Here is a 12,000-nt window from a genome sequence, read left to right on the forward strand (position 1 = left end):
ACATTTATAATTCAATTTGCAGCAATTCCTGAACGTCTGAGAAGTTTTTTGCTTTTTCCCCACCAGTCGCCATGATTCGGCATGATTCATCGCAACGAAAGAACACCTGCCAGGGTCACTAACATACTGATCAGCATTCATGTGGTGCTTTGCCTTGACTATTTATGGTTAAAAATGGGCGTGTACAGGGTGGGATAAGAGGCTGATTCACGTACGCACACTTGGGGGTAATCTGTGATTTATAAACTTACAGATGTACGTACACATGGTTTTATAAATTCGGAATAGTTTTTGACGTACACCATTTTGGGCTTTTGGGCATACGTACACTTTTAGTAAAGATCCTACGCACAGTTTTATAATTGAGACCCCTGGTCAGACTTCTTCAGAAGTAGTGTGAACACTCAAGTCTTGCCCAGATCTGACTTTTTCAAATCAGATATAGACCACTTCCATATGTGGTCCTGAATCAGACCCAAGTCTGATTCTTTTTCAATGCGGCAGTGTGAACAACCAAGGCGGATTTGATACGACTTTTACGTCAATCTACATTGACATGTCTCACAATTATGCGCCGGCAGGAGTTAGCCCTAGACACAGACAGTAAAATTTTAAACTTGACTAGGCATCTGAAAGTTTTGAATAAACTGCATCAGTGTGAAGCTATTCACAACACAGTCCCACCACTCCTGGCTTCGTCTCTGCATCCACACAGACCTCTGTAGTGAATTTGCAGCCATAACCCTGGAAAAGGCCAAAATAGCAAATTTGGCTCTCTTTCTCTTCATTCTTCTCCTTCTCAGCACCACAACAAACATTTTGAAATAAAAGCAAAAATGCTTACTTCCTCCATAACCTCCCTAATTACAGTGCAACAGTGTGCTGCGTCTGATGTCATTGTTATTGTTCTTTTGCGCATGCGGGTCAGTTCAAAACCGCAAACAGTTCACATTGGAATCTGATATAGGCCACATTTTGAAAGGTAATGTGAACAGCCAAACAAAAAATCTGATCTGAGCAAAAAATCCAAATTAAGCATTAAGACTTGCGTTGTGAACGTAGCCATAGTCAACTAAACCAGTTTTTGCCCTTTTACTCAATCAATGTTAATGGGATATTTGCAATGACAATGTACCATAGACCTTGTGGCTCACACCCCTCGATGTTTAGTGACATTTGCCTCCCCACTGTCACGCTTTGGGTCACGCTTTCGCATGCTTTCGCACGCTTTCGCACGCGACTGGCACCGGGAGGCTCAGACCCCGTCATAACTGCTTGCAGTTCTAGTTTTGTTTGTTTTTCATTCATCCATCTCATTTTTAACTTGTGACCATTTTGAAATGAGTGACTGACTTGTACATTGACAACTTTGCTGTATAGCTAAGCTCTCTCTTTAAATGAATTACCAAAATAAATAACTATAAAAATGCTCCTTGTATTTTAATAACAGGAGTCATGCGTTCTGATGCAAACTAATGTCAGAGAAAATTCCCTCTAATTCAGTTCCACTAGTGCATGCAATCTTATCAACCTTCACTTACGCACCTTGAACATCTGGTGCTAGAATTCCTGGACACACATACACTTACATTTGCTATATGAAAAGCCAAGAGACACTGTCTCTTTCCCTCTCTGTTAAACATAAATATTCAGTAGGGTCACAGGAAAGCTGCTGCCTGCGAGGAGTGACTGACGGATGTTTTATGTGATGAATGGACTGGCTTATCAGATTGTGGCAAAGAGCTAGTGGAGATACTAAAAACACACACATCCCAGTGGCCAAGACCTTAATGATCTGAGCCAAGCACAAGACTTCCACAGAAAACAATAATAATTAGGGGTGGGGAAGCAGATTGATACCAGATCTCTGTGTGTGTATTAGAGTTTGTGTGTGTGTGTGTGTGTGTGTGTGTGTGCTTGTGTGTGTTGTGCTTGCTTTTGTGATGTGTTGGCCTCAGGGGATATAAATCAATGTGTCACGTAATTGCTTGAGTGACCTTTGCTGATAAGATACGGTAGCCTTTTGAAATCTCTATCTGTCTCTGTCACTTTGGCCATCTTCACCTCTAAACCATTGCTTTCTCTCTGTCACATGCTCTCACATCATTATACTCACACACACAAACTCTTTAGGAATCACTTGGCTTGTGAAGGTTTTGCATTGATTTGCTTATTGTTAACCTATGCACACCTAATTCTTATTCGGACCACTAATCCAATCACATATCCACAATTTGTCAATTTTTTTAATAACGGGGCAACAAGAAAGGCCAATTGAAGAGATCCCCATGACCTTAAATAATCTAAACATACACACTGTATCATCAATCAAGTAGAACTCATAAAGTATTAATGTTCTTGTTTTATAAGAATATTTTAATGTTTTGATCATATGAGAGCCTCTTTAAGAATGGGAACATTTCTAATAGGTTAAAACTTTGAGCTTATGTGATATTCCCTTCCATAAAATTGCAGTGTAGATCATTTTAACCCATTTATTGTATTAATTATTAATGTTTCCAGCTTGAGAAACTCATATTCAAGACAGACAGTGAATCATATCATGGAGTTTTTAAGCTTTTGAAGAGATTGATTTATTTATTTGAATGTAATTCACTTTCAAAGTACACAACGTGCACATACTCTATAGGCAGCACAGTTAAATTCATTCCTGACAGGAAAATTGTGCCAATGCATTTGATTGCCAGTAACACTCCCTTTGATGCAGTGAGTTTGTGGCAATGGAAATGCCACTTTTTAAACCTTTTATTTTGAAAGGCAAGCTTTACTGAGACCAATGCTTTCTTTTTCAGGAAGGCCCTGGTCACACTCACACTTGGCTGTTGCAAAACCCCAAGTAAACCATATGTAATCAGTTACAGGCATTATAATCACGCCCGCCGATAGGGGGGGACAAACAGGTCTGTTGTCCCGGGCCCACAGTAGGGGGGGGCCCAGAACTGGGGGCCCAGAACTGGGCCCTCATTAAATTATGGAATAATTGAAAAAGATTTTTTAAATAGGCCTATTTGTGGAAAAAAATATGTAATATTTGAGTTACATTTTTTTGTTGCTTTTTATTTGTTTTCTTCCTAATTGTCCTTGAAATAGTGGTCAAGAACTCCCCCACCCCCAACACAAAAATGGTTTTGCCACTTATCAAAAGTTGATGTTGTTTTCAGTAGATTTGAAGTTCAGTATGCTCAAAATGTCCGGTCAGCACAAGTCCGGTGCTCAGAAAAGGAAGGAAAAGAGAAGAAGAAAATAGAGGCCTTAGAGATTTTCTAAACAAATATTTAAAAAAAAAGGTGGTGACGGTGAAGCTGGAACTGTCAACGTAGAGCAAGGTAAAAAAACACGCAGCCGACGTTTTGACAGCCATGTAACGTAAGCTAACAGGCCAGCTCTCATGTTAGCGTCCATTAGCATGTATAAAAGCCTGAGACAACACGTTCTCTTTTACAGAAAGAGTTGAGTTTGGTAGCTCCGTCAGAGAGGATGAGACAGAGAGGAGAGAGATCCAGCTGCTGTCAGGTGACAGAGAGGTGATGCGGGGAGGGGCCCGCTGCCCGCCATAACGGAGGGACAGAGTCAGGCTACCGGTGAGAGAGAGAGAGAGAGAGAGAGAGAGAGAGAGAGAGAGATGCGGGAGGGGCCCGCTGCCCTGTCAGAGAGTCTGAGCAGGATGGATCAGAGACTGATCACATTAATTTCAGTGAGAGATGTGAGGAGAGGAAGATCAGATTAGAGGAAGATCAGAGGAGAGGAAGAGCATAGGAGAGGAAGAGCATAGGAGAGGAGCAGGAGAGGAAGAGGAGAGGAGAGGACCAGGAGAGGAAGAGCAGAGGAGAGGTACAGGAGATGAACAGGAGAGGAGAGGAACAGGAGAGGAAGAGCAGGGGAGAGGAAGAGCAAGGAAAAAGGAGAGATCTGGGCGCGGGGGGCCCATCTAAGCTTATCTCGTCCCGGGCCCAGGCAAGACTGTCAGCTGGCCTGATTATAATAATCTTCTTTTTTTGTTTTTTACCCTTTTTCCATGTTTCATCCCTGGTTCTTCTCACCTTCTCTCTGATTGTGTTCATTTTCAAAAGCTCTGCCCAGTCTTTTCACATCATGGATAATGCACACCTACTCTACATATCTTTGGCTGGACGTCTTACTCTCGCTCATATATTTTGCCTCTCTCTCCCTCATCTGCCAATATATCTGAATCCCCTCTGCAGTTCCCTCTTCGCATCTGCCCTTCCTCCAGGTTTTTTTTCTTCTCATGTGCTTGATGGTTTTGTCATTTACAGTGGTGTGTCGTGTTACATCTCTCCCCTGCTGTGACAGGAGCCTGTGGAGAAGGAAGTAAAAAGTGGAGGAGGAGAAATGAACAGAGTGATTTGTCGTTCCAGGTAGTTGCTCCTTTGGGAAGTGTAATGGCCGATGGCACTTATGAGCGTCTCCCATCTGTCATAAAGGTTCACTGCAGATGGACACATACAACAGCTCGGTGCCTGGCTGGGGTGCAGCTGTGTGTCAAAGATCGAGGCAGCGTATGAGCATGTGAATCAGGATGTGTGTTTGCTGTAGTGTGTACATGTTAGCTTGTGAGTGTCTCGGTGTGAATGTGTGTGTAGTCGCAAACTAACATTTATTTTGATCTATGTGTGCTTACATAATAGTGTGTATTAGCATGTGTGCTAAAGGGATTATTTTTGTATGGCACTTTTTATAATACATGTACTTCTGCGTTTATCTGTGCATGTGTGTGCATTCATCTAAGCGTTTTATAACATTTTCACCTTGCTCTAAACTCAAGCCTAAGGAACTGCTCTATAGCAGTGTTGTCACATGAGACTCCTTGACACTGGACAAAAAAAACACTAATGCCCACAAAAATGCGCCTTTTGTCTTTTGTGGGAAACGTTACAATCAGCATTCATTTCCAGGACGCATTCATTTATTGACTCCAGCTCCGATCAGTGTTGATGGAAACATGACACCCGCAGTGGCGTTTTAATATCAAAATAATTGGTGGGGCACAATTTCAAACTAGAATACGCTGTATCTCACTCTGTTAACATGTCAACAAACTGCTTGGCTCCACAAAACAGACAGCGTTGTAATGTGAACACGTGCGATGCGGCTACCAGCAGCAGTTGTTTAGCCGTCAATAGGTGACTGCAAGCCCGGCTACAGGCACCGCCAGATGACGGTGCTTTTAGGAGCCATAGTAGTAACGTTAGAGTTTAGCCAGTCTTGTCACACACTTCCTTACCCCTTTCTTTCTACCTCTTCCCTCTAACTTTGTCCCTTTTTCTTTCTTGTTCTGTCACTTGCTTTACCCCCTTCCCTCCGTCTGTCTCTCTGTCTGTTGCACTACCTGGATTCCCTCTTTTTTTAAGTCCTTATCTGTCTGTCTTTTTCTGCCCGCAGCCTGGTTTTCATCGCAGCTTAAATAGACAGCACTGCTGTAGTTGTGGAATAATTTGTATCACTTTGCCAGAAGGAGCATAATAACTCCCTGACCCTTTGGAAAGAGCACCGAACTCAGAAAGTATTGGAAGGAGCTGAAAATGGCGTTAGCCAACCAAAATGAGAACTGAAGAAAATCATGTCATTGCCGTTGTCTGTTTTATTTATTGCAATACTGGCACATGTTCCTTCTCATTGGACTCTGTGTTGTATTTCAACTTACTTATGTTATACTTTATCCAAACACACACTATACGTATGAATCTTAATCATGGTTGTCGAAGGCAGGAACCTATCCTGGCATGTGAGAGGTGAGCTCCACCCTGGACAAGTTTCCACACTATCACAGGGTTAATACACAGACTGATCCCAGACAGAGGTCAAATGTAAGATTGATGCTGTGTTCACACTACGAGAAAGTCATTTTTCAGTTGAAGCCGGTGACTTGAAGCTACAAACTGATGCCCAGCACTTGTAGCTGTGCGATGGGCATGACACACTACAAATCAAAGTTAAGCTGTCTTTAACTTTTTTTCAGCATTGCAATGACGTGGTGAAGCGTCAACCAATAGCATTAGTTTTAGACCAGCCGCTCAGCAGTTAATAGAGTCTTGCTCGAGGACACTCAAGTAGGGAGGATGCTTGCAGTTACCATTGCTTGAATTCCAGGCCCTATAGTTGAAGAAAGTAATGACAGCAATAGTCCTGAATTTATTACTGCAACCCCAAATAAGATATTCAACAGCATACAGCTTTGAAACACACTTGAGCAGCAGGGAGTCTGGTTTCTCAGAATTATTCATAAGAAACAAGGTAAAAAGACTACCGTCTACTACCTAAAGGGCACTTTCTTGACATATTTCGAATGGAAATCATTATTCACACTTTATTCTACATCAGCCCTGCATTGTTTAATACAAAATGTAAATTACTGCATTATTGATGGTCTGAAAAAGATGATCCAGTATTCCTTCACTTATTCATTTAACATCAGAAGTCTCAGTAGCCTACTCTGAGGTGTGCACAGGTTTGCTGTTAATAGTTGATGAGGTCTCATTGTAATTGGTGTGAATATTTCATGGATAGAAAAGATGCAGAGTAACAAGGACTGACAGCCAGAAACACAACCTGCTTTCTGCTCCTTCCAGGTTCACACTCTCTCTCTCTCTCTCTCTCTCACACACACACACACACACACACACACACACACAAACAAACACACACACACACACACACACACACACACACACACACACACACACACACACACCTGCATACACAGAGATGCACATAAACATGATTACCCCAAGGATGTGCTCTAAATGCAGTCTATTAAGGTAGTTTTTGGGACAGTTGTGTAATGTTGGTAATGTGTCAGGGGGGTTGTGTGCTGCTGCTAAAAGGGTGGTTACACAGATGTGGATTAAGGATACATAATAAGGAACACATAATAAAAAATCTTATTTCAACATTAATGTCCTTTTCTTAAATTGATGTTACTCAGGATTCTCATCTTGTGTTTGTGTAATATCTAAAATGACTCATTGATTTGGGAACCAGGCTTTTTGAGGCTTACTTAATATAGTTCCCTGGAAGAAGTAAACAACACGTTGTGACCTAAATAACCATAATATACACCTTTACAACAAGGAATTTATCATATTAAATTCTTAGACAAGAACTTTAGAATGCATAAAAGACAGAAAAATACGTCAACGAGTAACTTTGGGCCCCAGGGTTTTGAGTCAAACTATTACAAACAAAGGCTAGATGTCCATTGATTTATTCCTAGTGTGTTTCAAATGCCAATCGATGGAGTATAAGTGTTTTGAAGTACAATTTCTTTTGTTGATTTATTTGGCCTTGTGTTTGCTGAGAGTAGACATTTAGTCAAGTGCATCTAAGTTGTCTAAGAGAATCATGTGTCTTATGTGTGGGTGTGTGTGTTGTTGCATCTAACCGTCAAGTCATCTGGCAACTATTTAACGAAGAGCAAAGTGGTGCTCGAAGTGGTGCTAGAAAGTCATAAAAAAGTATTGCTTAGTCATGTGATATATAATCCTTTCATAGAAACATAGCAAATAAACTAGTGGTGGCTCAAACCTTAGAGAAGCGAGCTTGTGACCAGGAGGTCGTTGGTTCAATCCACGGACCAACAGGATAAATCCGGGTGGGGAAAGTGGCCAACAGATGAGACTGTGGTTGTACTGGGCAGCTTCCAGGTGTGAATGTTTGTAACTGTGCGAATGTGATCAGGGCGTTCCTGCAAAATAGAGGCTTCCATTCAGTGAAACTTCCCTGAATAAATAAAGGCAAATAAAAAAAAAAAATGAATGCCACACACAGGCTTCCCAAAATTGTAAACATCTGCCCTTTGGCTAATTGTTGATTTCAGCATGCAGTGGGGAGGACGGTATAGGAATATCTGCATCCCCAACAAATGCGCCTGCTCAAAAAACTTGTTTTAAATCATTAAAAAGAAATGGGCCCACATTACCCTTGGTTTATCCCAGAACAAATGGAAGCAGTCAAACATTTCTCTCATCTAATCTTGAAAAATTGTCTTAACTTTAAAGTCCTCTTTAACCACATACTAATTCATCATCATTGTTCTATTGCAAGGTTTTTAAGTAGATTAAAAAGGGGACGCTATTTATCTTACGCTGGTGTCTCTGCGCTGGCTTCCTTTCAGCTACATATGTAAAATCTGAAAGTTTAGGGGTTGTGCTGGGTTACCAGTTAATTGGTATACATTTACAATCTGATGCAATCAAATGCAGCAGCTTTGCACTAAACCTACCCTAATGAAGCCTACAATATTCATCTTTCTGTCAAGGAGTTTTTGATTCAACTCTATGGTCATTTTTAAGGCCGCACATTGGGTGGTATTGTATAATATTGAAAGGTGTTCCCAATATTTGTCCACTTCATTTAGATTTATGAGAAGCAAAACTATTAGAAACACCTTAAAATATGATGCAGTTCACAATATTGAATCAAAACATCTCCATAACTGGGTCAACAGGTGGGAAGCATTATCTTTGATTTAGATTTTAGGCTACATTTCTTTTCCGTGTATTGACTCCTAGCAGATGTATTAGCTGTGACTCAGAAAATTATACTTTAACTTTTCCCTTTATTGGGGTTGAGTCTCTGGTGGTCCTTGCCCAGTCAACCATATTGATCTGTTGTTAAATGCAGCTTGCGCTTTCTCACTTCTTGCTATCTTTTTTTCAGATCCTCCATACATCTAGTTTTCCGGTTGTGTTGGTTCTCTCGGCTACGTTTTCCAACACATTACTTTTAGCAACAGGCAAAGAGTGCCCATTTATTTTTCCACATGTACTTGCCTCTTTAGTCAATATGCTGTATGCTTGAGGAAATAAAAATGTACTGGTTTCCTCTCCAGACACCAAATGAGCAGTAGCGTCTTCTGCGTACCAGCACCTTCGCAATTTTAACTGACCACTTGCAATTAAAGTGATTGAATTTAGGCCACATTTACATGTTTACAATGACTGTATGACATGCTTCTTCAGTAATTTACTAGGTATGGCATACCTCAGTTTTGTTCTCAAATGAAGAATTGGGTTAGGGTTTAGAATTGCACTTTTTCAGAGAGAGGAAAATAAGGAGCAGAGAAGGTAAGAAAGGGGAGAGGAAAAGAGAGAGGAAATGAGAGAGGGACAGGAGCAAAAACCAAACAATGAAATTGTGCCACCTGCCACTAGATCTTGGAAACATACATGAGACTGCACACTCTCTTCAACCAACCCCCTACCCACATACGCACACCTATGCACACATTCTCCGAAGTTACACACACACAACTACATACACATACACACCACCTGTCTGGGTGTTTGGGGAACTATTTAGGCAAGTTGAGCAGTGATCTGTGTCATTCATCTCCAGCGTAAACAAGAGCAGTTGCCAACGAGCGGTTGGCATAGAGCTCTGGAGACTTTGTGTGTGTTTAGTTGTTTTGTATGCCTTTGCATGTGTGTGTGAACAGGAATCATGCAATGTGGGACTGAGAGAGTGAGAGAAAGAAAGAGACAGAGGGAAGCATGACAGAGAATGAGTCTACTCATGACACTCAAGCCCACACTCCTCCATCGTAACACACAGGTGCACCTGGAACACATGACCACACATCCAGCAGTTATTAAGTATGTAATATCTGAGTCTCTGATATGGATTTGCAGATGCTTTCCACACAAACGTATTTAAACACAGACACGCAAATCAATCCCCGGCATTCATAGAAAAATCAATTTTCTGAGTCGGTTTATCTCCATCTCTCCCTATCTTACACTCACAATGAATGACAAACGCATGCACGTACACACCTGTCTAAAGTCCCAACAGGGACCGTACAGGAAGCCATGAAGCCAAAACGCAGCCAAGCGTAAACAGTCAATATGGTGCAAGACTTTTCAGACAAAACTTGCCAGCTCATATAAACTAATAAAACAGATTTTTTTTTCTTCTATGCCATTGATGAGAGCATTTGCACTGCTAATACATGATTTGTTTACAATAGACATCCTGTGTGAAAGTTAAAGTAAAAACAATGAAGAAGCACAGATGAATGGGATGCAACTTCCCATTCAGTTTTCTCTCTGGCAGTAATGAAGTTTCAGTTTGTCTCTTAAATCTGATCTGATACTAGTTGGCCTTTATTTGACAATAACTTGCAATTATTACATTCTTTTTTCATGAAATGGAATTCGCCCTAAACCTTTTATTATTAACTTTCGCAAACCTATAGCTGTAGCACACATCCTTACACAAGAGAAGAAGAGGTAGTCAGTAAATAAACTAAGAGGTTACACAGCAGACAGGAACTGGAGGGAGAGGTCACAGAAACAAATGAAGATAAATATAGCAGACAGATGAATGGACTTGCAGAAATATTCTTTGTATCGATCAGTGTGCCTCTGGTTGCTAAAGGTGACAACTACCGCTCTGATTCATTCCTGCTCGGCCCCACTTTCACCTCCCTGTATCCCTTTTGTCATCTCGCTGCATTCATTCTTATCCTCTTTTGCCTCCAACCTAACCCTATATCTATCTATAACCTGTCTCTTCTCCTTTCCCCCTCCTCTCATCCAATACCCCATTAGTATGATTTTGGCATTACTTACACTTTAATACAGTCGAAAGGGAAGATGGGAGGTTAGAGGAAGGAGAGGAGTGAGTGAGAGGTGTTGGCAAAGTTTTGGAGATTTATATGTACAAAAGTTTCTATCTGCAGAGATTTGTCTTGAAGTAGGCGGCCCCCTTTTTCAGAATAAAAGCTGGTCTGTAGAGGACAATATGAGCGGAATAACCTTGTGACTGACAGGGAAATTTGTGTTGGATGTGTGTTTTGTTGCATTCAGGAGTTAAAGGTGCTCTAAGTGATGTGACGCGTTTTTTAGGCTGCAACATTTTTTGTCCCATACAACAAACGTCTCCTCACTATCCGCTAGCTGTGGAGCCTGAGCTGTCTTCAGAGACCGTGTTTTTTTACAGTGTGTTCAGGGGACAGGCACCTAGCGGATAGTGAGGAGATGTTTGCTGTATGTGACGAAAAATGTTGTAGCCTAAAAAACACGTCACATCACTTAGAGCACCTTTAAATGTGATTGTGTCAGTTTACGAGAGCATGTGGTGTGTTGACTACAATGAGTGTGCATTATTATGTGAGTAAATTACTGTGTGTGTGTGTGTGTGTGTGTTTATGTGTGCTTTCTTTAGAAGAATGGAAACAGAGTATTTGTGGGACAATATTGAGGTGATAGATTGCAAGTGGCCCGCCAGATCAGTACACCATCCACATCCCTCATAACCCATCACAACTCTGACAAACTACAAGATCAATAACCATGTACTGTGTGTGTGTGTGTGTGTGTGTGTGTGTGTGTGTGTGTGTGTGTGTGTGTGTGTGTGTGTGTGTGTGTGTGTGTGTGTGTGTGTGTGTGTGTGTGTGTGTGTGTGTGTGTGTGTGTGTGTGATGTCCAAAATATAGATTTAATGTTAGTCTACAAACCTTGAAAATATCAACTCTTACTGCTATCTTTATCTTGTACATGTACATGTCCAACTCTCTGTCTTGTCAATTTTCGGGGGAAACATATGTTGTCCTGGATTACATGTCCTCATACCAGCGACAGGCTCACTTGTGAAACGGTTGCAGTTTTAAACACGTGGTTAACTTTGTGTAAGTTAAGTACGTTACGTAAGTTAGTTGACTTTTGGTTTCCCATGGGACACCAACAGCGGTCTCCTGGGTGAAAGTCCTGTGTATGTTTGACCCATCCATCCACCCCAACCTACTCACTATGCAGACTTTGAATGCAGAATTTGATTTGAAACATATTTGTGATGTGTCAAAAACAAACATAATCCAGGACAACGTACGAAACGAACGAAAGTTGAGGTTGCAGTTTAGTTGTACGGGAACATTAGTTTTAGAAAGGGCTGAAATGTCACAAGATGCCCTGTTGTTATATGTGAAGTCAATCATAAAAGGGAGTTGAGCTTCTTCTATGG

This window comes from Perca fluviatilis, chromosome 2 (assembly GCF_010015445.1).
Source record: "Perca fluviatilis chromosome 2, GENO_Pfluv_1.0, whole genome shotgun sequence".
Lineage (NCBI taxonomy): Eukaryota > Metazoa > Chordata > Actinopteri > Perciformes > Percidae > Perca > Perca fluviatilis.